Source organism: Sarcophilus harrisii, chromosome 1 (assembly GCF_902635505.1).
Source record: "Sarcophilus harrisii chromosome 1, mSarHar1.11, whole genome shotgun sequence".
Classification (NCBI taxonomy): Eukaryota; Metazoa; Chordata; class Mammalia; order Dasyuromorphia; family Dasyuridae; genus Sarcophilus; species Sarcophilus harrisii.
Genome location: NC_045426.1, coordinates 131,380,410 through 131,407,173, shown reverse-complemented (window position 1 = coordinate 131,407,173; position 26,764 = coordinate 131,380,410). Strand labels below are relative to the sequence as shown.

Below are 26,764 nucleotides of genomic sequence, written 5' to 3'. Positions count from 1 at the left end.
TTCACTTCACTCCCCCACTAAGTCCAAATACAGCTGCAGAGTAAGGTAGCTCAACTGCCCTTATCTGGTCATGGCATCTTTTTTCCTATCTGGCTTGCATTGCAGCAAGGAGGTTTTTCTGATCAGGTTGCCTTCACCAAACTTAACTTCAGGAAAAGTTAGCATTCTCTGGTTGATCCAGTTTAAGGGTGATTCTCATTCTCTTTATAGTTGAATAGAATCTCCCCTTCATTCTGTTGGTTGGGGTATGATACTAATATGAAGAAAATTATGAGGGTAATTGAAATATTCACTTAGCCACTGCAAAGGTAGCTCTAACAGTGGTTCAATTCCATGAATCATAACTTGATTCTTCTTTACCCCATCTTCAGGAGTAATTGCAGAAGAACAAACTTCATTTAAGACAGCACCTAGTACATGCAATTATCCCCCTGCAGCAACTGTCTGAAATAACTTCTGAATGAAAGATCACTCAGTGGCTGCCTGATATATTTTACAAGGTATGTATTGAAATCAATTATCTTCTGCAGGGTATTCCATGAGTTTCCAATTAATGGCCCACAATTGGTCAAATTTATCATTCTGTGTTCCTATCCAGAGTTGTTTATGATTCTTTTTCTGCACTTCATTGATAACTTGACTTTTATACTTTAAAACATCAGCTTCTTTCATTCAAGACATAAAACGGGCTTCAACTGTCCTTAGATGGACAATGCCACTTCTGTACTTGGTTCTCCTGGAAACTCCGAGGTTCACACTAGCAAAGCAACCATCCAAAACAAAATATATCCATGCTGTCAAGCTCCTCTGTGACTCCAGTCCATGTTGGCTCTGGGAGATGATGTCTGAAGACTTTGCTAATGTATAGATCACAGAACTCTGTCTGCCATAGGCAGAAAGTATTTGTAGAGTGCTTTATAAATTGTATGAGACAGAAAACCAATATTATAATTTGTAGATAATAATAAAACTCTGTGTCTGTATCTTTGCCAAATGATAAACTAAAATACTTTAAAATATATGTTTAAGTTTGAACTTAGTAGTAGTTAAATTTGTCAAGAAAAGACTTTTCAAACATTATATGAGATGTTTAGAAGAATGAGTGGTAGAAGAACTAATCTTGGAATCAAATATATTTTGATTACAAACAGAAACCTATAATTAGAAACTTCAGAAAATCCTGAAGGACTTTTTAAGCTCAATAGATAACTAACTGACAAAGTAAAAAGAAACAAAAATATAACCAATGTGGGGAAATAGAGAAAAGATGCTGGCATTTCTTTGTCTTGAAATGAGAGACTCCACTTCAGAAATCAGCAGTCACTTACAATTGTCTACCTCTCTCTACCTTGTTCTACATTCATGAAGTCAAAAACAGATAAAGAACATTTTTTCTACCCCAGAAATTCATGCAGATAAGCAAAAAACCTCTGCTCTCTTCTTAAAAGAAATGATTTGCCCTGTTGTGCTTCCAAAGCCAATTTGCAAACAACTTAAAATCTGATCTAATAAATTTATTTTTCTCTTCCATTTTATGATATCCATACAAATCAGAAAATATCTTGAATTGTGACTTCAGTTGACTAACAAACAGTTGTAAACCAACTGAAGTATTTTCCTGTTATATTTGACCTATAGTATAAATCCTGTATACTGAAAAGCTTTTTACCTTGCTATAGTAATCAAGGACTAAAAAAGGAAAACAGGCACAGAATATTTTGTGGGAAGATCTTACCTAAAAGGTTAAGTCAAATGATTTCTCTTACAACTCTGCAAAAGAAAAAGAAATTTAGGGCTGGGAAAGAAAAAGTGGAATACCTGACAAATTGGATATCTATTAGAATCCAAAAAAATCTCAGCAGATAACTGGGTTACATGGAATCATATTTAAGTAAACAAATTTTACACACACACACACACACACACACACACACACAGAGAGAGAGAGAGAGAGAGAGAGAGAGAGAGAGAGAGAGAGAGAGATTTCAATATATAATGCATGTCCTATATAAGTATGTAATTTTACGTATATAGATATGTATTTGTGTGTACACATACAACATAGACCCAAGGGGAATGGGTTAAAGAGGTGGATAGATAGATAGATAGATAGACAGAATCTTTGTGTATGCAATATATATATATATATATATATATATATATATATACATATAACAAGAAGAGAATAGAACTCTACAAAATCTTTAAAGAAATAAGGACAGAGACAATAGAATAAGATGGGGTATAGAAGGGTGTGATAGTTTGTAGATGAACAAGAGTGGGGTTAGGTATGTAGATTAATGGGAATGGGATAAAGAGGGAGAGACAGAGTGGGGGGAGAAGATAAAAGAGGATTTATGGGGGAGGCAGTACCAGGGAAGTTAAATAATAATAAGACAACTTAACAGGTAGAAATAAAGTAGAAGAGTTAGCCGGAATAATAATTAAGAGATAAACACAAACACAATAACAATGCTTAGGAGTAAAATTTATTAAGAAAAAATGGATGTAATAATCAATAGTCAGTCTCAAAGTCAAACTTTGAAAATATTTGATCAAAAGAGAAATTTATATTATATGTAAACTATATTAATAATGTTTAGATATATGTGTATATATGTATATATGCATGTGTGTATACATAAATATATCCATGCTTAACAGTAGCTTTCTTGGGGAAGATGGGGCATAGGAAAAGGGAAAAAAAGAACAAAGTAAAAAGTATACACCAGAGAACAAAAGAAAAGCTACAAGGAATCAAAGATGGACAATTCTGAATACACTATCTTCTATTATCATATATGCTTTCTTGAAATGGAAATTGTTACATATTTTGAATTCTCCTTGATGTTCTGCTGGGCACATGACAATGTTGTTGTTGTTGTTGTTTTTAATAGTTTTTCTTTTTCTATTTTTTTTTTCATTTGTTAAAAAACTAAAATAAAAAAAATAAAAATGTAAAAGCAAATTATATATGCATGTATATATCATGTATATTTCATTATGTTTACCAGTCTTATTCTATAGCATTTAAAATTTATTTTGGAAATTTATTTCCAAAATAAAATTGAAATGGCTCAGATTTCTGTATTTTTCATTATTTTAATGTCCTAAATAAAGCCTTGATCTTTCTTTTAAGAATAACACAAAATATATAAATGTATATAAAACTATTATATATGTATGTATTTGCATATATATCCACACACACATACATACATACACATACATATACTCCACTCATTGGCAAATATTATTGCAGGAAGATGGTTACTTTTTCCACCAACATATCTAAGCAGTTCTGATATATTAAATGGAATACAGGACTTGAAGTCAGGAAAATCTACATTCAAATTCCACTTCAAACCCTTACTGACTGTGTGACCCTAAGCAACTTACTATTTCTCTTGCCTCCAATTTCTTCATTTGCAAAATGAGATGACCTTTAGTCCCTTCCAGTTATAAATTTATAATCTTGTAATCTAAGTCCCCAAAAGAAAACATGCATTGAGGTCTAAGGGAAGAACCTTTCTTTTGCTTTAACAATAATAGTAAGACAACTATTATTTCCATGTTAGAGAAAGATAAATATTACTGGCATCCAAGGGTAGAGACTAAAAGGTAAATAGGGTGAACCCTTATCTAGTGCATTATCCTCTCCTAATTTGATAGGTAACCTGACAGATTCTAAAAGGTAAGAGATTTATGGGTGTTCATGTTTTGATATACTCAAATATTCAAATCCCCCAATGCAACTATGGCTTATTTTTGTAGGTATTTTCTCTGATGATGGATGCAACAATCAATCCAGGAATACGCATATATATATATATACTATATGACTTTTCAGTGTCCTCTTCTGAGTTTACAGAAAAAGGTCATTCTAATATACTGGGACCTTCCTCAAATTTTCCTATCATTATTAGATACCACTGAAACATATAGATTATCCATTGGTTATGGCTCCCTTCTACTAGACAGCCAGAATATTCCTTTGGTATCACATAACCCAAAATCCTCAAAAATAAAAATTCATGTACGTTGAATGACTTATCCAAAGTCACCCTGCCTAATAGCAAAGCCAAAAGCTTGTCACATGACTCCCAGTGAAAGACATCGTATTGTATGTTTGTCTTCTTTCATATATTAAAGTTGTTTGTTTCCCTAGAGATAGATATTCTATGATCATCTCATAAAAATAAAATTCTCTTTCTTCCCTTCTTTAAGTGATCTGTAGAAAACTAACAGTCTTGCATGAAAGAAAAGTTTTATAAATTATAATACTTTTCTCTTCCTCCTCATAAAGTTCCATTGTATCTTCAGGGCTCAACCAAGTACTATCTTCTGTGTGAAATCTTTCCTGATCTTCCTTCTCTAATGTCCTGTACTCTTCTAAACTACCTCTTATTCCTCCCTCCCAAAATATTTCTGTATTTATTTGTTATATTTTGATATCATATAAATATTTTATATGCCTTTATTTCACCTGTTAGAACATAACCTACTTGTGAATAAGTATTGTTGTTTTCTTTTTACTGGTAGTCTGAGAATCTAGCACAATACCTAACATTAAGTGGTAATCTATCAAACATTGTCATCATGAGATATTAAATTTACCTAAAATGTCAAAATACCTCAGAGATAAGAACTTAAAAATATAGTTGTAAGCCTAATGAAGGAAGTGTACTGTCCTTATCACATGGGTAATGGGGGAGAGGGAGGAGGGAGATGAGGATTGAAGTCCAGTTCCCTGAAGGGAAAGAGAAAGTGACATGTGTTGTTACTCAGCATGACTTCCTCTCAACTAGACTTGGAAAATTGGTTGGAACAAGATTTCTTTTCCCCCAAAAAATGACTGTTTTGTGTGTAACAAACTAGGCAGAACATTGGAAAGAGAAGGGAAGAGAAGGAAGTAAGTTGACATGTTATTGTTGTTGGAGCAGGAGCTCCTGTGCCTGAGTCAAGAACAAAGCCTTCCAAGGCAGATGAGGGTGTTCCATTGCCACTGGGATGCTGAAAAACTTTCACAACTTCCTCTGGCAAGGGACCATAACCACAGGCCCAATGATCCCAGACGAAAATAATGTCAGCAGCAGCCAGTGGTGGCAGTAACAGCAGCAAAGCATCAGCCAATTCCCCAAACTAAGCCCATCACATAATTGCTTCATCTTAAGGGACTATCAAGTGCATTTTTACGGGAATTTTTATAAACATTTTATGGGATCTCTGGGATGCTTTTGCTTTAGCAGAGCAAACTGGATGTCTACTCAGTATGATTTATTGGGCATAGGAAAAGGGTAAAAGATCAACCAAAGAAGTTTAGTCCCAGACCTGTTAAGGATTGATGAGATAGTATGTCACAAACTTATAGGGATATTGTTTGTTTGATTGATTTTTACCAGCTATTTTTGCTATATTACCTCAGTAAATTCTTTTCTAAAAGCTAATTGAATTTGGTTAATTGATATTAACTGATAATAATGAATAAAAGCAAACAATGAGGAGCTATACAATTACAAAGACACATGCACACCCACAAACACACATACTTACCACTATGGACTCATTCTAGTTTATTAATATATGATACTCAAAATGAAACATCTAGATGTGTTCTGATTAGAACATGATATATTGAAACTATCAGTTTCATTTTTTATAAATTATTTCTTTCTATTAATTCAACTCATGATTATAATAGCTTTTTAGGTTATATATCATATCCTTGATTGCTATTCAATTTTCTGTTCACTGAAAGACTCAGTTATTTTTAGATAAACTAAATTCTAGCCACATATCTAGATGGACTAAAACAGCCTCTAGGATCATTTAACACTTTTTATAATTCTATCATTTGTATATCCTATAGTTGTGCAAATTGGAGCTATGTCCAACTACTTTGGAGTTGTACAGATGATTTGTTGAACTATACATTTGTCACTATTAAATTTTAAAGTGCCATGTTAATGTTAGTTATTATCATCATCCTTAATCTCATCTCCTCACTTTAAACTCAACCCACATTTGCAAAGTTATCAAAACTTAGTTTCTTAACATTATTTCTAAAATCCATTCCAATCTTTCCCCTCCTACAGTCACCAGGTCCTTTATCATCCCCTATCTAAAATACCATAATCACTTTTTAATTGGTCTTTGTGACTTTAGACTCTTCCCATTCTAGTATATAATTCAAACAGCTGCCAAGGTGATTTTCCTAAAATACAGGTCTGGCCACATCATCTTGCTCTTTCTTGCCTCTAGAATAAAATATAAAACTCCTGTTTCTCATTTAAAGCTATTTACCAACTGGTTCCATTCTACCTTTATAATCTCATTACATGGCATTTCCTGACCATGCACTCTATAGTATAGCCAAACATGTCCTTTGCTGTTTCTCAACATATGGGTCTATTTCTTATTTCTGTGTCTTTTTACTAGCTTTCCCCCATTCTCAAATGCATTCTTCCCCTCAACCCACCTCTCAGAATCCCTGGATTCCTTCAAAATGCAACTCAAAAACTATGTTGTGTATGAAGTCTTTTCAAGCTGTTAATGCCTTTCCCTGTAAGATTGTTGCCATTTGTTTTTGGATGTAGTTTATATATATATATATATATATATATATATATATATATATATATATATGTATATATATATATATATATATATACGTGCGTGTGTGTGTGTGTGTGTGTGTACATATTGCTTCTCTTTTTAAACTATTAAGTTCTTTGAGGTTTTGTTTCAAAGCCTACTACAGTTCTTGGCTCATTACATTCATTTAATAAGTGTTTATTGATTGATATGTAGGAAAATATGGTTGGAAAATATCAAGAAATAAAAGGAGATGTAGACATTCAGATGATTCAGAAATTTCAAATACATGATTAATATCCCCTTTACTGAAAAAAAATTTGGAAAATACGGATTATGATGAGTAATAAGCATCATCACTAAAAGTAAAAATCATGATATTGCTTAAAGACATAGTGAGAACATCTAGATGGCACAGTTGCTAGAGCACCTGCCCTGGAATCAGGAGGACCTGAATTCAAAACTAGCCTCAGACACTTAACACGTCTTAGCTGTGTTACCTTGAACAAGTCATTTAATTTCAATTGACTCAAAAAAAAACATAATACCCATTTATGTTGCTTTATGGTGATATTTCTAGGAAATCACTGCATTGAAAAATGGAAACCATCTTTACAAGTCTATCTACTCCTACAGAACAGCTCAAAGTATATTCTATTCATATCACTACAGAAATTCAATTGAATAGTATAAGTTGAAAATTTCTTCCAACTCTGAAAATTTCATGATTCTAAATTATGTAAATCTTGGAGGACAAATAATCTCATAGAATCATTGATTTAGGATTCAAAGAAGGCTTAGAGGTGATTAAAATTATACCAGGTCAAAATCATCACAAGCTATCTAATAATTACAGTGGAAAATAATTTTAAAATATAAATGTATTGGTTTGTGATCTTTGGAAAGCTGCTGAACCTCTTATTAGTCTATGTATTAGTGGGAAGTTTCCTTACCTGGTAGTTCTTTATGCCAACGAGATCATAAGTACAAGCCCCAGCCTTTGCCAGTATATAAGCTATATCCTGTATCCAGGTAATATTTCTATCTGCAGTGTATTCTTATTCCATATATAGGATATAAGGAAAGGTTTCTACCCCTATATCTCCTACACATACGTAATTTGTAATAGCTTGTGAAACTGGTAACTTGGTATAAAAAAAGGAAAGATATTTGAAAATAAAGATGATGTAAGTTAAGTAAGATATCTTTATGATATTTTTAATTTAGAAAGAAATTATAAGGTTTTTTTTAAAGTAATGTAAATCAATGGAAAGAATAATGTAGAAGAGTCAACTCCATTCCCCATAAATGAGCATGTTTGTAAAGCACCCCTAAACATTAGTCTAATTCCTCATTTCTCCCAAGTCCCCAGGTTTGTCACATTAATGTATAATCATAGCAACCACTGGGCTATTGTAAATTAAATTTGTTTTAGTGCAACATCTTCCAAACTGCATAAGATCTGTTTTCAAGAGAACAAAACGATTCATCTCACATGAGAAAACTTAGGAAATAATTGTCATACGAAGGTAAAAGCTGTTCACATTAATTTTTTTCCATTTTCAAAATTTACTTAAAGCTTCTTTGTTTACTTTAATTCCACAAATGTAGAAGATAATTAAATTAACTTATTCTGCCTTCTTTTTTGTTTAGGTATAAATATTCCAAAAGTGGAAATTAAAAAGATACACAGGAAAAATAAATATGAGGCTAAATAAGCACATTGTTTTTATCATTTTAAAACATTTTTAAAGATCAGAAATTTAAAAAGACTATAATCTCTAAACCATATGGATCACAAAAAAAAAAAAAAAAAAAAAGTGTATTAAATAAGGAAGCCATCCATTCGATTCAGTGCTGAAACTGGAGTCAGCCAGATAAAAGTTTGAATGCTGATTCAGATTACTTGTGTGACTCTGGATAAGTCATTAATTTCTTTGGGCCTCAATTTCCTCACAAGTAAAATACAGCTGAATTCAATAGTTCATAATGTCTCTTCAATGTCAAATCTATTAACCTTTGATCATATGTAATTTATATAGGTAAGAACACTTATTGGGAGCAAATTTGGGTATATGTCCCTGCTTTCTGCTTCATTGCTTTAGGAAAAATCTATGAAACCTCAGTTCCCTCATTTGGAAAAGGAAAGATTTGAATTAGAACATCTCTAAGGTTCTTTTCAACTCTAATAGTATTCTGTAGTATCTTAAGGCCAACACATCATTATTGCCTTCAGACAACATTAAAGTAGGCATCCTTCTTCCTACTTAATAACCTTCACATACCTATCCTATCCAGTTTCCTCTTGCCACTGGACTCAGATAGCTCTGGAGGGAAAAGTGAGACAAGTGACCTTGCCCACCCTTCCTCACTTAAATCCAATTTACTTGCATGTCATGACATCATCTCCCTGATGTCATGGTCCTCTTTGAGAATGAAGGACAAACAACAACCCATCCTAGTAACAATAATAATGTTCAATATAGTCAGAGAGAAAAAAGCATTTCAAAGATATAAAAAGAAGGGAGTAAATCAGAAAGGATGCAAAGAATAGTGCAATGTAGTATTTCTAAATGTTTCTGAGGCTCAACTCACTTCTGCAGTGCTTTTCATACCATAGGTACTCAAGTCAAATTAAGGAACAGTGTGCCAGTAACCTGACCTCAAGGAACTTACATTCTCCTGGAAGAAGACGTTTAAAGGGAGATGAAATGAATAGGGAGGTTGGAGAGGAATATAAAGATAAACCAGGAGAATTTAACCTGGAATAGCCAGATGAATAGCTTGGAGAAGAATAGCATGAATACATGGCCAGCTACACCATCTTCCCCTTAAAATGGAAGTTCTTAGAAGAACCATATAATTTGGAAGAGAGCTCATAGGATGAAAGGTACTTCCAGTGAGTGAAGTCCAGGAATGGAGTAAATTTCTAGGGTGAAAATATTTCTAGGGCATGGTAGAGAATGTCTAGAGTCAATCAATAAATATTTATGAGGCACCTACTATGGGTTAGGCACAGTGCTAAATACTGGGGAAACAAAAAAGTCAAAAGAGCTCCTATTCTCAGGGGGTTTGTAATCTAATAATTCAGAGTAGAGAAAGAAAAAGAAGAGAGGAAAAATGTAGTACTGTATATGAAAAACATCAAAGAGATTGGTTTACCTGAAAGGTCTGTGAAGAGGAACAATGAACTGTATTGTAAGACAAGAAAGGTACATCAGAATCAGGTTATAAAGATTATTAAATGTGAAACTAGAGCCTCTCTTGAATGTCAATTAGCATCTAGATGGAGGATATCTTGAGAGAGGTTGGAATCAAGGAGACCAGCTAGGAAATGACTGAAATAGACAAGGCAAGAGATTATGAGTATTTGAAGTTAGATAGTGTCCATGGGAATCTTGAGAAGACCTCAGACAATAGAAAAATGGTGGTAGTAGCAACAGCAAGATTTGGAAACTGAATTACTGTGAGGTAAGGTTAACTTTGGAAAGTGTAAAACTAAAGACCATGAGGATTAGTTGATCCTTAGTCACTTCCAATCATGTCCAACTCTTTATGATCTCCTTTGGGGTTTTCTTGGCAAAGATACTGGAATCATTTGTCATTTCCTTTTCATTTTGTTTAGACATAAATATTGTTTTAGTTAAAAATATTCTAAAAGTGGAAATTAAATGAAGGTAATGAAATTGAGGCAAATAGGGTTAAGTGAGCGGCCAAAGATCACAAAGCTAGTGTCTGAACCTGAATTTGAGCTCAGGTCTTCCTGACTTTAGGCCCAGAACTCTTCTTTATGTGCCATAGTAGGTAGATTTAAATGAAATAGGTAATAATACCTATTTTTCGGAATATGATATGCAGCTGGATAGGCACACCCTATAACTTTTGTGTATTTGCATACACTCACAAAAATATCATTTGCCATTTTAGGAGGAGGGAAGGAGAGGGATTAAGGGAGGGATAGAAACTTTAAAAAAAATAATTCAAATGTTAAAAAAGGTATTTTAATAGGTAATTGAAGGGGGAAATGTAATATAAAAATATATAATATACTCAGACTTATATACATTACATATGTGTGTATGCAAGCTTTGGAGTATTGGTACTTTCTTCACAATAAGCTTTGAAAAACAAGAAGTGAAACTCTTTCCATTTTTAGGATTAGGAAGTAAAACCACAGAGAGGCTAAAAGAGTTACTTATGGGAATGTCAAAGCGCTGAGATTCAAACCTTGGCCTTTAGCCCCCAACTCCAGTGACTATAACCACCTGTTTAGAAAAAAAAAAGTGAAGCATTAAACAGGAGGATACTGCAAAAGCTCCAGATGAAGGAGGGGGAATGACCTAGCAACTGGAAGTAGGGAGAAGTTATGTCTATTTCTCATTTTCTAAACAAAGAAGAAAAAATTAAGAAGTAGGTCACTTCTCTGGAGACCTTAGCATGCTCCAAAGGCTCCATTCTTTCACAACATTTCCACTTCAATCCCTCAGATTGTACCAGAAATCCAGAAGTGGTTATTGGGTCCATATGCCAACACATAATGAAAGAAAAATTTGCAGAGAAAATTTGCTCTCATGGATATGGAACTCAGTGGGTAAGACTTCTATTTTTTCACATGCCACATTGTTTTCAATTCCTCTAAATGGGACATGGTCTGCGACATGGAGATTTGACACTTAGACCTCATAGATCATGGGGTAACAGATCAAAGAGTCCTATGGGAGGTAACTTAAAAGCCATCTAGTCAAACCTTTTTTTTTTTTAAAAAAAAAAGGGAAAGAAAATTGATGAAATCTTAGCAAGTTAATGTAATACTCCAAATCACATATGTATGAGAAGCAGAATTTGAACTCTGCTCCTCTGATTCTAGACCCAGTATTATTTCAGCAGTATCATGATGGGGCAGCTAGGTCAGTGCAATGGATAGTGCACTGGGTCTGACATCAGGAAGACATCTTTGTGATTTCAAATTCAGCCTCAGATATTGGCCCTGGGCAAGTCACTTAAACCTGTTTGCCCTAGTTTCCTCATCTATAAAATGAGCTGAAGAGGGAAATGGCAAACCACTTCAGTATCTTTGCCACAAAAAACCCAAATGGGATCATGAAGATTCAGAAATGCCTGGAACAACTGGATAAGAATAATAAATGTTGGAAGAGATGCTAGAGAACATCTAGTTTAGTGCCTAGTTTAGTGTAGATAAAGAAACAGAAGGCAGAAGCAAAGATAAAATTAAAACATAGGCTTCCTGACTCTTAGTCCAGAGTCCACTTCTAAAATGCCATTTGTAAATATAATGGAAAGTAATTAAAATTTCCAGAAATGAAAATACTTTCAAAATAACAACCAGCATCATGTGAATAATTCATATTTATATAGTGTTTTAATATTGCACCAAGTGATTGCCTCACAACAATCTTCCTAACTAATTAACTAATGTTAATATAAGTATTATTAGAACCAGGATGTGTAAAGGAAAGTTTTTCTTTTGAGGTCACACAAACATACTCATTCATAAAGCATGGACCAAGAATGCATCCAGGGAAAGTGTTAATGGTACATCAAAATAAAACAATGCACACCAGGCCCATGCCCTCTGCACACCTATAATTGGAACCAAGATTAGAATTCTGGCCTCCTGAGTTCAAGTCTTGGATTCTTTCCAGAACTTTTCCTGACAATTCTTATGCTAGTCTCTAAAGGTCTTCTTATTCAACAGTTTCTAACTTTGAGGAATATTTTTTTTCCCTGTGCTTATCCTTTTATCTTTATGATGGCCTAAACAACAAGTGGAACTGAAGGAGTCTGGGAATAAGGCCAAGATGATCCAGCTCTAATTTATTAACAAAATAACTTAGAAAAAGGACTGAGTATCAGAGGTCTCATCAGTACTTCTGATGTGTCACATTTAGAATTCTAGCAAAGTAAATATGAAAACAGCCCTGCTGATCTTATCCCTTATGCAAGCATTCAGAACAAAGCTTGGCATAATTCCCACCAATACCTATTGCAAAAGATAAAAAAGTAGAGGACTTCTTTTCAGGAATTTGCTAAGATCTTCTAAAACAAGACAACATAATCAAGGCCCTCAGTGCAAATATACACTATAGCTCGAACTCCCCTGCCACACACATGAGAAAGGCATCCCTTGATCTCTTTTTCCTCCATCTCTTAAGTAACAGTTCTACTTATTATGTGTCCCTGACAAATTGTTCATATCTTATTTGCTCTTCCTTACTTAAATGTTCTAGTTTTTTCTTTGAAAATTTAAAAATGTACCAGTTTCAATCTGAATACTTAGTGTTTAGAGGACATAGAATGTTGAAATTCTATTATTTAAATAATATCTTTGGTGCTTTAAAATGCATGATAATCCACTGCTTCATAACTCCATTTAATATACCTATACTTCTGAGTTTTAACCTAGGTAGGCCAGAGTGATGCCTGAGACCAGCTTAATAAAAACAAGAAGAGCCTCATCAGCTAATGCAGGTTTTTAATTTGGTAGTTTTTGATCTTGGCAATTTATAGAATAAAAAAAAATGGATTGCTCACCCTACTTCTGGTTCTAACATGATAGTCACAAAAAGAACCAAAAGCACAGAGACTCACATAGTCCTTAAGAGCTTTGACAATATGAGTTAAACTATTTAAATGAATGATCCTTGTCAAATGGCCAAGTAACTGAAACATTAAAAGGGGAACTGAAGGACTGACATTCTGCCAATATAAAGTCTTCACAGGTTTTTACTAAAAGAGGGAAACAGACAATTTAGTGTAATTTGTCTCCTCATGCTCCTAAAATTGACAAGAAGTATTTTTTTCCCCTGGGTCATTTAAAAAAGATCATGAAGAAATGGCAGTTCATCACCAATACCTATTGCAAAAGGTAAAAAAGTAGAGAACTTCTTTTCAGGAATTTGCTAAAATCTTCTAAAACAGTACAACATAATCAAGACCCTCAGTGCAAATGCGGTAAAAGGAAAGAATGATAACAAATATTTTAAATTATTCCATTTTCTCTTGGATTCAAAGATTCATTCAACTATTCTACAAATATGCTATTTTTTTCTTCTTTTGGAAGTCATTCAAATAAACTATATCTTTAAGAATATGAAATAATCCAAAGATGGTCTACTTCTTAATGCCCTCTGAGAATTCATTCCCAAAAGCATTTTGCAAAACTCTCTTAGGCATGTGAAATTTCAGGAATTCAAAAGACTTACTAACATTTTAATACTAAATCCACTAACATAGAAACATTTTTTTTATTTGTTTTGTTTGTAACCTATTCCTAGTTCCCAGGCTTTCCAAAGTGCTGATTCATACTGACTAACAACTAGCATCCCCCATTTGCTTTCATCCTTATGTTACTTGTATGATCTAAGCCAATTTCTCAAGCTACTCTCTATGGGTTAAGGGCTGAGAGAGAAAAGTCCACCTCTTACAGACAAACTCAAATAGTTGTTTGAATCTTATGTCTCACTGTGCAGTAGAATCTCAAGCAAAGTTGAAAAAGAAATGTGATGGATCATATGACCGGAGTTGCCAATATGCTTTCTTCTTCTCTTTAGTCTCCTAGCTTTCTTCCTTTGGATGTATCCATTTATATGCATCAACATTACCTAGTGTTTATTAAACTGGGGTCATAGCTGGGAGCATCATAGAGTGGAAAGCAGTCTTAGGGGCTATCTAATATAATCTCTCCTTTTGAAGATTAGAATTAATTAATTAGTTGCAACTAATAACTAATTAATATTATTTATAGTAATATTGATGTACTAACATTAATATGATATATTAATGTGTTTATGTCAGTAATATATTGATGAACCATTAATCATAATTAATATGATTAGTAATAATAATATTTATATAGTGCTTTATTATTAATGCATGTATCAACATTAATATGATATGTTAGCATATTGATATGGATGATACATCATGAAATATTAATCATATTTATTACAATAAATACATTTATTAGCAATAATAATAATCTTTATATAATACTTTGTTATTTCATTTGATAAGGATTTACCCAAAGTCACATAAGTATAAATGAAAGAGTCAGAATTTGAACCCAGTTCCTCTGACTATAAATCTAGTATTCTTTCCACTGTAACATGCTGCCATAAATGTGATGTCAGGGAGAATATTCCTTCAGTCAGATTTAGAATGTAAATATGACTTTTAATTGTCATATATGTCATTCTTGAGTTAGACAATAAGGATCAAGTGGCCCAGGCTTTGTTCTTGGGAGGCTAAAGCTCTAATAAATAAATTCAAGGAAATACCTCCCCCACTCATTGCATAAATTGACACCTACTCCCTCACTTGTAAGCACAATGATCCAGTTGTAATTGAAGTACTTATTAGCAAATAACAATTTTCTTAGGAATCGGTGATTCCAAATTTGCTAATCCTTGAGTCTCAAGGGAACAAATGAGGCAGAAATTGTTGACACAGCCTTATGTGATCACAGCTTCAAGGCTGAGAGAGAACAAACAAATAGCATGTGACACACCTGAACACACATTACCTATTAACCACCACCCTTACCCATCAATCCTTAGTCTAGGTCAATTTTAATTGGCATAAGGGAAATTTCTAACAGGAAATCTCTAACAATAGGAGGATAATAATGCCCTTTCCACCTCAATTCACTTCCCTTAGATTATTGAAAGAGGATTTTCAGAAGGATCTTTACATATTTTGTAAACTGAGGAGATCCAGTACTACTATATCTAGGGATTTTTTATCCATTGCCTCTATTTATAGATTTAGTTAGCTCCCTCTAGGTTTACTCCACATATTAACACAAGGAACTAACCTGTTCTATACAAAATCACAACTAAGTTTGTACTACCATGATTTTTCCCCAAGGCACCAGATTTAAAGGGTATTGACAGTTGCTTAAGAGCTCAGAATGTAATTAATAAGGACATTTAGTTAAAATAGAATGTTGTAAGGTTTAGCACTGGGATGAATACAAGATCCTCATGTTCTTGGGGACTCAAGGACAGCTGGAAGTAGTGCTACTAGTTTGTATCCAGAAGTTGACAGAAGCCATGGAAGGAGGGAAAGACTGACCAGTTAGTGAAGGAAATTGGTAGACCCTGAAAACTTTATATATTAATCAGGTTATTATTAAAGAGCATATTTTTGAGGTTTCCTCCTATCTCTTCTATCAAGAAAGGGGGAAAAAAATACCTTCTTAGCATATATTCCAAAGAATAAAACCACAATAATCTGAAGACACATAATCTTCTACCATAAATATCTTTTGGGGTTGTTTATATTCAAGTTCATATAGGGGTCCATGATCTGCTACCCAGTCATAAATTGCTGAAGTTGCTTCAAGAAGACAATTGTATTGCATTCATTCATCCTGTTGACCAGAATTCTGCCAGGAAGTCCAATGCTGCTGCTAGGGTTAGTCATAGAAAGAGGTCTTAGAGAACTTCTACTCTAATGACTGCCTATGTATGCCTATGAATTTCTAGTATAAAAGTTGAAACTAAAACCTAGGTCTCCAGATTCCTAATCCAAGATATCCTCCATGATACTGTGCTGCTGGTCTACAATCATTAATTTATTCAACATTTATTGCATGAAGTCAGTCAACAAGTATATATTAAAAATTTGCTATGTAAAAGGTATTGTTAACATCTGAAAATAAAAATTGAACACAATGCACTCTTGCTACATCCTTGCTACAATTAATCAATCCCCATTAAATATTGGGGATATAAAAACAAAATAGTCTCTGCCTTCAAGGAGTTTATATTCTGTCAGGGAAAAAAGAATATTCTCATATAAGCAGATATACAATATGTACAAATTACAAGATGCATACAAGGTAATTTGGGGTGGAGTTTAGAAAGACATTTATCTGGGACTCTTATCTGATACTCTTTTGGTACTCTTTATTATCTGTACCCTGCCATAGTCAGGCATCTCTCTTTATCACTTTAATCCCATTCTTGTCCATATCCTGAAACTGTTACGGAATTTTACTAGGGAAGTATACATGGATTCCATAGCCCAAATAGAAGACCTTCACATGACTAGCAGGTTCATTCCTACTAATGATGTCCTGGTATTTTGACAGATCTTCTTGTCCCTTTCCTCCAGACTTCATGACTTCCCAATTCTTAGCTGTCTATTTAATCTGTTAACTTCATATCTGTTCTGCCTTCCACCACCAAGTTTGTCCTTTTGGATTGTGCATTGTCCTTGTCGCTGGTATGGGGCATTCATACTTTCCTAACCCTACTTCCTTACTCTATGTCCCTGACCTATCATGAATATTCAGGCTTGCAAAGTCCAAAGCTTGGCTTTTTTTTTTTTTTTTTTTATCACTTAATAGTTTTTCACAGGCACAGCTTGGTATTTATGGGAGCGCTTAATACTCTTCTCCTAGCCTAGCCAATAATTAATAACTCTAGTCATGCTCTTTTCACAATATTTCAGTTTTTTACTAAATTCCCAGAAAAAGAGGCCCTTTCTCCAGGGATTGCCTACCCTACCAGGTAGCAGCATAATTATCTCTGAGTTAGACATAGACATAAAATACTAACAGTGAAATCTCATTAATCACACATAGAGAAGAGAGGAATAAAAATGATGTATTTTTTTTAATTCCCCTTTCCCTGGTGTTCACTTTATTATTGTGAAATCAGACATCATCCTACATATAAAAGGAATGAGTAAACATTCCACCTCTCAAAGAAAGGGATTGTATGCCTATTTCCCCATGGTCTGATTATACTCTATTTTTCTAGAAGTTATCAATTAAGTTATTCTAATTGTTTTCCAAGTTGCTCCCAGGAAATCATGGTAAATTACACAGGTAAAAATAACAAGAAATATTGAGAACACCTACTCTACCCTTGACTAAATGGAATGTATTTTAATCTTATTCCTAGAAAAGTTGTACTTCTTGTCTTTAATATTTTGAAAGGCAGAAATTTATCTTTCAGAGTTGAATTTATAAATAATTTCAGTCAGCACATTTTAATTAAATCCAGTGTAGTTGTCATATATATTGGTAAATACAATAAAGTTTCATTTCAATATTTTGCTATGTACAAAGCATTCATAAAATACTAAGACCTTAATAAATATTTAAATATATAAAGGAACCATAGAATCTTAGAATTAGAAGGAATCTGCAATGATCTCTTAAAAGCAGAAATTTCTTTTAAAACAACCCAGTTCATCTGGCCTTTACCTGAATGTCTCCAGCAGAAGCGACTTGTCAATTAAGTCAATCCATTCCATTTCTGGACCATCCTAATTATTAAAAATTGAAGTCTCTTTAACTTTCCACATATTGGACCATTTGAACCAACCAAGAAGCAAATTCTTGCTTCATACTAACAATCTTTCAAATTTTCAAACTTAACAATCACATCTCCTTTTTGCTTCCTTTTCTCTATATCAAATATTCCAGCACTTTCAAAAGTTCCTTATATAATGCTTTTCCATGGTTTTCATCAGAATGTATTCTTCTGGACAGATCATTTTATCAAGATCCCTCTTTACATATTTGCCTCCATGTTCATGACTTCTATATTTCTGATAACAGTCTGTTGTCATCCCATCTCTCCTTTGTCTTGCAATCCCAAAGTCTGTTCTTCTTAGACTTACAAACCTTTGATCTCCTCAGTTGTTTTCTAGACCCCCACATTGGCTTTAATAACCTTTCTTTACCATTTTAACCAGTTGATGAAATAGTTTAACTTTACAGTTTCCTTTTCTCTGGAGAGCCTCACTCTTTATTCTGTCTCTAAATTTTCCCTGCCAAGCACCAGATGCACTGTAGGGACCCCATGGTGTCCACATGCCTTGGGAATCTACCAGGAAGTTCTTAGCCAAAATACAGCAGTGTTGGCTACTCTATACTGGTTCAGAAGCCAATGGATCAGCAAACTAGCTGTGGGACATTCAACACAATTACAAAAAGCAAATAGTGAACCCCACAATAACAAGGGACTTGGCCATGCCCACCCAGCACTGGAAGGAAGTCTGCAGCACTGGTCCTGGGGCATCATGAAGCTGTTGTCTCTTGTAGAGGAAGCTTGTGACAATCTCTCTTTTGCCTTAAGAGCAGACTTCAACCTTTAAAAGTGAGCAAAAGCACAAAAAAGAACTCTGGCCATAGATATCTCTTATGAAGGCAGAGAAGAACAAGCCTGAAACCCAGATGACACTAAAGGCAAATCATCTTTAAATGAAGTGATATGAGTTGGTCTCCATCTCACAAAACCCTCTTGGAAGAATTCAAAAAGGATCTTAAAGGAGAGGTAGAAGAAAAAAGGAAATAAGAAGTTTTCAAGAGAGTTTGGAAAAGGAAAAACAAAAATTATCTGAAGAAAATTCATTTAAAAATAGATTTGATGAAATGGGTAAAGCATATAACTCCTTACAAAATAGAAATGAAAAAGAAACCAATTCATTGAAAAGCAAAATTTGTGAAATGGGAAAAAAATGCAATGAACAAAACATCCCATTTAAAAGTTCATTTGGCCAAATGCAAAAGGTGATAAAAAAGCTACCTGAAGAAAAGAATTCATTAAAAATTAGAAGTGAATAAATGGAAGTGAATAACTCAATGAGACATCAAGAATCTGCCAAACAAAATCAAGGAAAAACAAAGAAAAAATAGAAGAAAATGTAAAATGCCTCATTTGAAAAATAATTGGCATGGAAAATAGATCCAGGAGAGACAGTCTAAAGAATTATTGAGCTACCTGAAAACCATGATGAAAAAAAAAAAAAAAGAACCTAGACAACATCCTTCAGGAAATCATCAAGGAAAACTGCTCTGGTGTCCTTGATCTAGAGGGTACAATTTAGTCATTGACAGAATTCACCAATTTGTCCTGAAAGAGATCCCCAGAATGAAAATTCAAGGAACATCATAGCTAAATTTTAGAATTATTAAATCAAAGAGAAAATATTGCAAACAGCCAGAAATAAACAACTCAAATATTGAGGAGCCACAATTAGGCATTAATCTAGCAGCTTCTACTTTAAAAGACTGAAGGGCCTGGAATACAATGTTCTGAAGGGCAAAAGAATTTGGATTGCAGTCAAGAATCCACTATCCAACATAATTAAGCATTATTTTTCAGGGGGAAAGATGGACATTCAAAGAAATAGAGGATTTTCCTTTATTTATGATGAAAAGACCAGAGCTGAACAGAAAATTTGATCTTCAAAACCAGAACTCAAAAGAAGCATAAAAAGGTTAAAAGGAAAGAAAAAAACTGTTTCTTTTAAAAGTTAAAATGTTTACATCCCGATATATGAATATGATATGTTTAACTCTTGAGAAATGTATCTCCATTATGGGTATGCTTAGAAGGTGTAGATATAATTTGCTTTTATTGTGATAATATAAAAAAGAAACTAGAGGTGGAAAGGGCATTGTACTGGAAGAAGAGAAAAAAAGAGATAAAATGGTATAAATTACAACTCATTAAAAGGCACAAAAGACCTATTACATTTGAAGGAAAGAAGAGAGGGCAATGAGCATTATATTTGCCTTACTCTTATCAGAATTGGCTCAAGCAGAAAATATCAAACATATTTAGCTTCACAGAGAATTTTTTTCTCACCCTATAGGGAAGTAGATAAGAAAGGGTAAGGGAAAGAGGGAAATAATAGAAGGGAGAACAAAACTAGAAGGGGAAAAAATAAGAAAGGGGTAGGGCTACAAAAGGAGAAGGCTATTTGGGGGAGGTGGTGGTCAGAAGCAAAACACCGGGGTGGAGGGAAAGGGGAAAAGGAAAAAGAAAAATATAACTTGGGGAAAATAAGATGGTAGGAAATAGAGTCAGTAATTTTAACTGTGAATGTGAATGGGATGAATTCTCCCATAAAATGGAAGTGTATAGCAGACTGGATTAAAAGGCAGAATCCTACAATATGTTGTTTACAAAAAAAACACATTTAAAACAGAGTGATACATACAAAGAAAAAATAAAAGGCTGGAGCAACATCTATTATGCTTCAATTGAAGTAAAAAAAAAAAAAAAAAAAAAAAAGCAGGGATAGTGATCCTGATCTCAGATCAAGCAAAACCAAAAATAAATCTAATTAAAAGAGATAAAGAAGCTACATCTTGCTAAAGGATACCATAGGTAATGAAAAAATATCAATACTAAACATATATGTACCAAGTGATATATATAATATACATATATTATATATATATTACATATATAATAAAAATAATAAATAAATAAATAAATAAATAAAAAGAATAAATAAGAAAGAAGTTAAGTAGGTAAATAGAATTTTTAAAAAGTTAGGTATGATAGACCTCTGGAAAAGTTCAATCAAGAAAGAAGGAAAGAAATATATGTTTTTTCTTGGCAGTACATGGGACCCACACAAAAACTGACCATGTATTATGGCATAAAAGCCTCAAAATCAAATGCAGAAAAGCAAAAATAGTAAATACATCATTTTCAGATCATGATACAATAAAAATTACATGAAATAAAGGGACAAGGGAAAATAGACCAAAAATTAATTGGAAACTAAATAATCTAATCCTAAAGAACAAGTGGGTAAAACAATAAATCATAGACACAATCAATAATTTCATCCAAGAGAAGGAAAATAATGAGACAACATACCAAAATTTATGGGATGCAGACAAAGCAATTCTTAGGGGAATTTTATATCTCTAGATGCTTACTTGAAGAAAATAGAGAAAGAGAAGATCAATGAATTCATCATGCAACTAAAACACCTAGTTTAAAAAAAACAAATTAAACCCCCCAATTAAATACTAAATTTGAAATTCTGAAAATAAAAGAGGAAATTAAGTAAATCTTTCTATATGTATAAGTGATCCCATTCCATCCCATCTTCTCCAGTAGAATTCCCCTTCTGTCATTCCCACTCTTATCTTTAAGGTCTCCCTCTCTACTGACAGCTATCCTTATGATCTATAAATATAAAAAAACTCTTATTTGAACCTTTCATCCATGCTAGTTATATTCCATAAATCTCCTCCCCTCTGCATCTTAACTATATGAGAAATTTATCTGTAATCAATGCCTCCGTTTCCTTTTATTTTCTTCTTACCTCTTTATAATCTGGCTTCCAATCTAATCATAAATGGATGTGAGCCCTCCAAAATTACCAGTGACCTTTTGATTGCCACATCTTCTCATTCCTCTTTACCTTTCTGGATGTTTTGATACACTTGATCACCCCCTTCTCAATATTCTCTTTTCTCTAGGTTTTTGTGACACTAGTTTATCTAGCTCCTTATAATCTCAAGGACAAAATATAAAATCTTCTTTTTGGCATTGAAAGGTCTTCATAACCTAACATCTTTCTACCTTTCCATTCTTATACTTGTATTTTAAAGTATTTGCCTTTTAAAAATCTAAATTCCATTATTGTTCTATAGGAAATGGATGCTTCAGAGAAACCTGGAAAATCCTCCCCGAACTCAAATAATATGAGATATGTTGTGTACAAAGTGATAGCAATATTGTGAGATAATAAGTTGTAAATAACTTTGTAATTCTTATAAATACAATGATCCACAACTACTCTAAAGGACTTATGATGAGAAATGTTATCCATACCCAGAGAAAGAACTAATTATGTCTGAATACAGATTGAAGCTTATTTTTAACTTTATTTTTCTTGAGGGTGTTTTTTGGGGGGAGGAAATCTACATTTTCTTTCATAACATGACTTTTATGGAAATGTTTTGTATAACTTCTCCTGTGCCTTCTCAGTGTAGGGTAGATGGGGAGGAAGGGAGAAAATCTGAAACTCAAAGTTCTAAAAATAATATAAAAACTGGTTTTATATGGCATTACTGGGGAATGTTAACTGGGGAAAATAGAAACATTAAATAAATAAATAATCTACATTCAGTACCTTAGATTTTCTCTTGTTCAGTTTCATCTTGTTAGTTAAAATTGATCCATAAATCTTTTAAAATCTTTATTCTGATACATATCTTCTATCATTACTCTCAGCTTTCTGCCATCTGAAAACTTGATAAATAGTCCTGCTGTATCTTTTGAAGTAATTTGTTTAAAAATATATGAACAAGTCATGGCCAGGATATAGTCCCTTGCTGTCCTGCTAGAAGCCTCTTTCCAAGTTGTTATATCAATTAATCACTATTAATATTATACTAGCTGCTGATCCACCTAAATGTAATACCAAACCCATGGTTCACCATCTTTTCCTTCAGGATAGTATGAGAGATTATCAAAATAATTGACTACTTATTTCATAAAAAGCAACATTGCAGTGTAGATGGAGAATATCAACCTGAAAATTGGGGAGATCTGGATTCTAGTCCTGCCTAGCTGTGGTAACCTCAGGTAAATCATTCAGCCCTTCTGATTTGGGTTTTCTGATCCATATAATGAGAATTTTAAATTGGATGATCTCACATTTTAATCAATTCAAGCATAGTGTTTTACAAAATCAGAATTTAGACCACAAGGGGACCATAGAAAACAACTACTGAAAAGAATAAGGCATGCAGGGGCATCTAGATGGTGCAATGGATAGAGCATCTTCCCTGAAGTCAGGACTTAAATTTTAATCCATCTTCAAACACTTAACACTTAATAGCTGTGTCACCCTGGGCAAATCACTTAACCCCAATTGCCTTGCCAAAAAAAAAAAAAAAATTAAAAGAAAAAAAGAATGAGACCTTCCAAAACTAGAAAACCTCTCTGAATTTACATATCCTTACTTCTTTCTCTCCTAAATCAAATGATGAGTCAATCCTCCCTTACAAAGCTAACTTTTTAAATTATCTCTTTGATGCCATCTCCTCCATGTTCCTAAAGACTAATTTCACCTTTCCTACTGATTCTTTCTGCTCCAACTAGAATAATGCTCAATTGATTATCCCCCACTTAAAACAAATGAAAAAGCTCTCTGCCATCCAATTGTACTATTATATTATTTCTTTTCATTTCCATTGTCAAATATTTAGGGGAGAACAACACTTCACACTTCTGTCCTTAACTTGCTTATGCTTCACTGATTCCTTGACACTTTGTAGTCCACATTCTGCCTCTATCATTCTACCAAAACTGTATTTTCTAAAGCTATTCATGAAGTCTTTCTGCAAATTTGGTGACCATTGTTTTAATTCTAGTCTGCTGGATGAAAATAACTGGCTACTACAGAGTAAAGATGTGGATGAGATTTAAACACAGGATCTTCAATTTGTATATAGTAGGCATTTAATAAATGTTCCCTGGATTGAATTCAATTAAACTTGCTGGATTTTCATTTTTAACAGAATTCCTGATAACATCCTTTCTCCTCAAAATATCATGACAATCCTCTGATATACTGTGCCCCTTGAAAATGTTTTCTTCAGGTACTTCAACAAGTTGATAATCAATTTCTGCAGTGAAAATATTTCATGTTCATGATGTTTCAGATCACAGCACATCTGGAAACCACTGAGAAACTACTTGGAGGGTTTTTTTGTTTTGTTTTGTTTTGTTTTGTTTTGGGGGGCTTTGCATATGGAAACAACCAATCACAGATAGATGACAAAGTTGACGGTGTACCCAAAAAAGCCAGGAATAACTGATGCTAGAGGAAAGAGGAATGATAAAAAGATGGGCATATTAATGTACTATTGGTAGTGAATTGGTCCAATCATTCTGAAAAGGAATTTGGAATTATTTGAAGAAAGTATAATGCCAGAGAAACTGAGGCAAGATAGAGATTAGAGAGTTGTTTAATATTTTATTAATTGGAGAGTATAATTGACTGGACAAGACTCTTGTCTCAAAGTATCCAGTGACAAATGGGAGAATCCCAAGTCTTTATATATCTTTTTTGAACAAAGAAAGGAAAATAAGTGGGAGACTTCTTTATAGAACCATTTAGTTCTGTCAGGATGGGGGGAGGCTATAAATTCTTACTAAAAGCCAGAGTCAGGATGTTTAAATAAACAAAAGTAAAGGTGTCAATGAGGTATCTGGGATAGTCTTATCTTTTGAAATAGTTTAGAGGGGGTAGGGTCATAAATTCTTGAGGGCAGAAGGAGTTAGGAGCCAGGAAGTCTTATCTCCCCCTCATCTTGAGCCTCACATTGACAATTTATAACCTTAGTGCAAATGGTCCTCAGTTTTTTTAATGGACCAGAGGTGGGGTTTTACAACTAAAGGGGATTGAGGCAGAAAAGTTAAGGAAACTGAGGTAGAACAATTCTGGGAAACTCAATCAGGACAATAAGGGAAACTGAGGTAGAACAGTTCAAAGAGACCGTGGCATAACAAAAATCACTAAAATAACATTTACCATTTATATAGCACTTTAACATTCACAAAATGTGGCACATGTCTTAACTTATTTAATCTTTTCAAAGAGTATTGAGATAGGTACTTTTATTGCTTGCATTTAATAGACAAGGAAACTCAGGCTAAAACTCAGGCTAACTTGCCCAGTGTTATAGTTAATAAATATCTGAGGAAGGATTAGAACTCAGGTCTTATAGTGCCTAGCACACAGTAGGCATATAATAAATGCTTATTTCTTTCCTTCCAAAGAACAAAAAAAAAAACCCTCCAGATCTTCCAAGTCCAAGTCCAGCACTCTTTTCTGATTTCTACCTTGCCTCACATTTTCAGACCTTTTAATCCATAGATCCCATGGCTAGACTATTTCTTCCCCTTGAAGTAACGGAGCCCCAAAACTTGACATTCCTATCTCCCCTTCTCCCACCCAACTGTGAGTATGGGGAAAAGCTAGGAAAGCATACCAGAAACCCACTGAGCTGTTATATATATATATATATATATATATATATATATATATATATATATATATATAATTCTGCACTGACCAAGACAGGCAGCTCATAGACCTCAAGGAAGAAAGTTTTGAATAAAAACTGGAAACACTTAAAAAAAACAATTCCAAGAAGACTGGTGACAAGAAAGGCTCCACATACATCAAAATAGCCATAGCAGCATGTTTTTATAAGCAAAAATTGGAAACAAAGTAATGTCCAATGATTAAGGAATGGTCAAATAAGTTCTGTTCCATGAATAAATAAAAAGTGCTTTAAGAAGTGATGGATACCAAAAAACATGGGAAGACTAACAAGAATAGATGCAAAAAGAAGATTCAGAAAAAAATAGATATAGATATAGATATATTCTGCACTTCTAACAATGTAAATAGCACAATGACGATAAAACAAAAATTAAATGCTGTAAAATATATTGGCTAATCTTGGCCCCAAAGAAGATATATAAGAAGGAAATTCTGCCTGCTTTTTTTTTTTTCAGAGGTGGAGAATTATAGGAAAGGGAAACTGCATCAAATGTTAGATTCTTTTGTTCAACATAACAAGCATTTTGCTTAAGAGAAAAGTTTTCCTTTTTTTTTTGCTTTTTGTTTTATGGGATAACTCTCTGGGAAGGTTCCTTATAGTCTAGGAGTATAATTAAAAATGTAGGTGATATAAAAACAAATTATAACAAAAGAAATTTTAACAAAAAAATAATATAGCTAAACATGCATAACAAAACATTTTACCATTAATAAACATGCCACTGTGGGCAATTATCTTGTAATTGTCCTGATGGTACTAAGTGGCATAGTGAATAAAATACAAGGCCTGGCAAGTTCAAATTTGATCTAAAACAATTATTAACCATGTGACCTCAGTTTCTCAATCTGTAAAATGGGGATAGTTATAATAGCATCAGGGGCAGCTAACTGGTGCAATGGTTAGAACACCAGCCCTGAATTCAAGAGGACCTGAATTCAAATCTGGCCTCAGACAATTAATACCTCCTAGCTGTGTGAATGTGGGCAAGTCACTTAACCCCCAATTGCCTCAGCAAATAATAATAATAATAACACCTACTTCCCAGATTTGTTGTGAGGATCAAATGGAATAATTGTAGAGTACTGGCACATGATAAGTACCACATAAATGTTAGCTACTATTATTTTATTATAATAATTAATATAACTAACTTTGTAAAATTTTTTGATATATTTCATATTTATTCCATAATCTTCCTTCTAAAGAAATCAACAATTTCAATATCTCTTCTGTAACTTATATGAGAGAACACTAGGAATATGTCTCATTCACAAGAGAAAGTCATTCAGTTCCGATTTTGAA

At 33.4% G+C, this 26,764-nt stretch overlaps 1 pseudogene; it reads right to left on the bottom strand.

Annotated features, from left to right (window-relative positions):
• Positions 1 to 228: 228 nt before the first annotated feature.
• The window catches only part of LOC116423645, a 29,728-nt pseudogene continuing 3,192 nt past the window's right edge, over positions 229 to 26,764 (bottom strand).